This window comes from Babylonia areolata, chromosome 29 (assembly GCF_041734735.1).
Source record: "Babylonia areolata isolate BAREFJ2019XMU chromosome 29, ASM4173473v1, whole genome shotgun sequence".
Taxonomy (NCBI): Eukaryota; Metazoa; Mollusca; class Gastropoda; order Neogastropoda; family Buccinidae; genus Babylonia; species Babylonia areolata.
In genome coordinates this window covers 38,606,648-38,611,647 of record NC_134904.1, presented here as the reverse complement: position 1 = coordinate 38,611,647, position 5,000 = coordinate 38,606,648, and positions in this window count along the sequence as shown.

Below are 5,000 nucleotides of genomic sequence, written 5' to 3'. Positions count from 1 at the left end.
CTGATAGGCACACAGACAGCACTCTGATAGACACACAGACAGCACTCTGATAGGCACACAGACAGGCACTCTAATAGGTACACAAACAGCACTCTGATAGGCACACAAACAGCACTCTGATAGGCACACAAGCACACAAACAGCACTCTGATAGGTACACAAATATATATGTGTGTGTGTGTTTGTGTGTATGTGTGTGTGTGTAACTATGCGCGCACGCATGTGTGTGTATGTGTGTGTGCGCGCGCACATGTGTATGCGTGTGTGTGTGTGTGTGTGTGTGTGTGTGCGCGCGCGCGCGCACATGTGTGTTTGTATAAGGTTGCGCGTGATCATTGACTGGATGATAAGACTGCCACGTCCCCAGCGCAGCCATTACCCCTCACCCATCACCCACCATCACCCTCACCCCTCACCCACCATCACCCTCCCCCCTCACCCACACAACACAACCAACCAACGATACCCAACCGTTGCTATAAACTCAGCCGCTGTGTGTACACACGACATCTGTCTGTCAGAGATGTGTGATACGTCAGTTCCCCCCCCCCCCCCCCCACCGCCCCCAACCCCCCGTCCAACTAACCATCACCACCACCACCACCACCACCACCAGAACAGCAGAGGAGGCAACTGCTACGCTACTACTACTGTTCCGACTATAGATAGAGAGGACTCAGAATTTGAGAGGACTCAGATTTTGATTACAATGGACTGAGAGTGTCTTGCCCAAGTTCATGTATCTCCCCACTCTCTCGGCTAAAGGCAACTGATACGCTACTACTACTGTTCCGACTATCCAGATGACCCAGATTTTGATTACAATGGACTGAGAGTGTCTTGCCCAAGTTAATCTATCTCCCCCCACTCTCTCGGCTAAGGTGAATGTCCAGTTAATATTAAACCACAGACCGTGTTGTCCAGAGTGAGATTGTCACCATGGATAGTATCCAGACACAACTGCTCTCTGTTACAGGGCTGTCAAACATGTGGATTATTTCATTTGTTACCACGACTTGAAAGGGTTTGCATTCTTGTTAAGGTCTAAGGAATCTGCGTGCTGTGTGGTTGATTTCAGTAGTAGCATTCATAAGGGGGCCAGTTGTGACCAGCGAAACTTTTCGCTGACGTTGGATCTAAATGTGTCGTGGCTGAATCCATCCTTCAGACGTGATGACGATGATGATGATGATGATGATAATGATGTTGTCCTTGACAACATGCTGTCCATGCAAAATTTTATCAGTCAGACATGTCAATCCTGCTACTGTCAACTGCGGCGCATCAGTGCCGTCCGGAAATATCTGTCCACCGACGCAACATCTAGACGTCGTTTCTCTCATTCTCTCTCGCCTTGACTACTGTAACTCTCTATTGTCTGGTTTGCCTGCTTCACCCATTCAGTCCCTTCAGCGCATACAAAACTCTGCTGCCCGACTCGTCCTGAGAAAGAAAAGATCTGAGCACATCACTTTTATTTTGCAACATCTCCATTGGCTCCCTGTCTCACACAGAATAAAGTATAAGATCAGCACTCTATGTTATAAATGTATTCACAAATCTGCCCCTTCCTATCTTTGTGGCTGCCTTCACCTCTACACTCCATCTCGCTCTGTACGATCGGCTTCGGATCCACTCTGTTTACGCATACCCAGATTCAAACACTCGACTGTTGGCCGCTGTTCTTTCTCTGTCTCTGGACCTTGCAATTGGAATGAACTTCCTCTTTCGCTTCGTCAAGTCTCCGCACTCAGCAATTTCAAGTCTGGCCTTAAAACCCACCTCTTCACAAGACAGCCTCCCTCCCCTGCCTCTTCCTTGTCTTCAGTTTCTTCAGCTTTAGAGTTACGCATGCGTGTGAATGACTGGTGCGAAAGCGCTTACATTTGTCTCTGCACAAGATTCAGCGCTATATAAATACTATTATTATTATTATTATTATGAAACTAGAGCACTAGTGTGGAATCTATTCCTGGGCAGGGTTCTATGAGGTGGTCTTTCGCGGCGCTAAGTTTGCTTAGAGTTAAGAATGTTCCTAAGCATAAGGAATTTACCGTGGAGATAGGAACGTTCTTAATTCACGATAAGCAAACTTTTAGCGCTGCTAATTAGATCGCAGATGCAACCCACTCCTGATGATTTAGAAAGAAAAGGAGGTTTATTCAAACGCACAAAAACATACACACATGCCCCACACGCGCGCGCGCGCCCACGCACACATTTATGATTGTGTCTTGTAAACATTCAGGGTTAATAAGATATTGTACTGATTCTGATTCTGATTCACACACACACACACACACACACACACACACACACACACACACACACACACACACACACACACACGCACACACACACACGCACACGCAGCATTTGAGATTGTGTCTTGCTAACTTGTTGGATTATGTGGACAAAGAAAACCTGATTTTGATTCACACATGTAGGCAAGCACACACAGACACAGACATAAACACAAACACAGACACATAAACACAAACACAGACACACACACACACACACACACACACACATGGACGCACGCACACACACACACACACACACACACACACACACGGACGCACACATACACAAACACACACACACACACACGAACACACACACACACACACACACACACAGGGGGGGCGGGGGGGGGCACAGATAAACAAAGAGAGAGAGACAGACAGACTGTCAGATAGACCGGAAACACACCTGGATAGTGAGAGAGAGAGAGAGAGAGAGAGAGAGAGAGAGAGAGAGAGAGAGAGAGAGAGAGAGAGAGAGAGAGAGACATTCCGAAAAAAAAAAAAAATCTAACACCAGTTTTATGTTTGGAATACAAACGGTTTTTATGAGCGCGTAACATCACACGTCAAATCGTTTCTCAAAACGCAAGAGTCACTAACATGAACATGAAAACATTATTGTCTGAACAACAACAACAACAACAACAACAACAACAACATCAACAACAGGAATGTCTCTTCATCAACAATCATTCCCACAGTCAGTTGGGAATGGAGACGGGGGGAGGGGGGTGGGGGTATCCGGGGGGGGGGGGGGGGGCAGTGGGGGGGGGGCCAGGGGCGGAGTGGGAGGGTCGGGGGTGGGGGAGGAATACTGGACTTTTCCCCTCCCCATTCTTTTCCCGAATCATCAGAGGAGGGGGGGGTGGGGGGGGGGGGGGGGGGGGGGGAGAGAAAAAAAAAAGAAACACGGTCAATACTCCTTTCATACTAACATTTTAGGGGTTACATAGACAAGGCAGACAACATGGTTTGACAACAGTGTAAAATTCCCCCCCAACCCTTTTTTTTTTCCCTTTTTCTTTTTTCCTAAAAATCCTAAATCGTCTTCTCTCTTCCACCATAATATATCCCCTAATTATCAGGGAGAGGGGGAAAAGAAACGGTCAACATTCATTCCATATTCCATTAACTATCAGTCTAGTGAGTTCATAGACAAGGCAGACAACATGGTTGACAGCAGTGCAACCACCCCACCCCCCCTCAACCCCCCCTCCCCTCACACACACACACACACACACACACACACACACACACACACACACTCACGAAACCTTTTCATCTTAAACTGTCTCCCATCCTGCTTGCTTCGTTACCTTCAATTATCAGGGGATGGTGAGAGAAAAATAATCAGCATTCCTCCTATATTCCATTAACTATCAGTCTATGGGGATACACAGACAAGGCAGACAGTATGGTTGACAACAGTGTAAAATCTCCCCAACCCCTTTTACATCCTAAACTGTCTTCTCTCTTCCATCCTTCCTCGAATGAACAGGAGACGACGGGCGCAATAGCCGAATGGTTAAAGCGTTGGACTTTGAATCTGAGGGTTCCGGGTTCGAATCTCGGTGACGGCGCCTGGTGGGTAAAGGGTGGAGATTTTTTTCCGATCTCCCAGGTCAACATATGTGCAGACCTGCTTAGTGCCTGAACCCCCTTTGTGCGTATACGCAAACAAAAGATCAAATACGCACGTTAAAGATCCTGTAATCCATGTCAGCGTTCGGTGGGTTATGGAAACAAGTACATACCCAGCATGCACACCGCCGAAAGCGGAGTATGGCTGCCTACATGGCGGGGTAAAAAACGGTCATACACGTAAAAGCCAACTCGCGTATATACGAGTGAACGTGGGAGTTGCAGCCCACGAACGAAGAAGAAGAAGAAGAAGAATGAACAGGAGGAGAGAGAGAGAGTAAAAAGGTTAACATTCTTTCCATATTCTATCAACTGCCAGTTTTTGGGGGGTTGGGGGGGGGGGGGGGGGGGGGTTACATAAACAAGACAACATGGTTGACAGCAGTGTAAAATCCTCTCAACCCTGTTTTATCCTAAACTGTCTTCCTTCCTTCCTTCCTCCCTCCTCCTCCTCCTCCGTCTTTCTCTCGAATTATCAGGGTGGGGGGCGGGTAGCGAGGGGAGAGGGGAGGGAGGGGAATAAAAAGTCAACATCCATTTCATACTCCATTACTTATCAGTTTTGGGGAGGGTACACAGGGCTAAAAGGAAGATAGTACGGGTGGGCAGCAGAGAGTATAATTATATCAATATCTGTTATCCACTGCATCCCGACACTGTCTCCTTCCCTTTCTTTTAGTACTAAATCTGTTCACGTCTTCACTTGGAGGAAGCGTCCAAGGGTTGTGGTGTCAAACAGTTTAATCAGGATTTGGAGGAGCGCAGGGTGGGGGAGTGGGAGGGGGTGGGGGGAGAGGGTGGGGGTGGGGGTGGTGGCTTTTCAGATGGCTACACACATGTGACTGACTATTGTATCTCCTCAGATGGCTACACACATGTGACTATTGTATCTCCACGGCTTTCAAGCACAGAAGTGTCCGTTATCAAGGCAAGACGCAAGACCTGTTAGACAAGGCAAAACAAGACGCAAGAACTGTTTATTTCAGGAAACCCCCCCTGTAAGGGTAATATACATGGATATTTCACATATTACTTCAAGTAGCAAGTTCA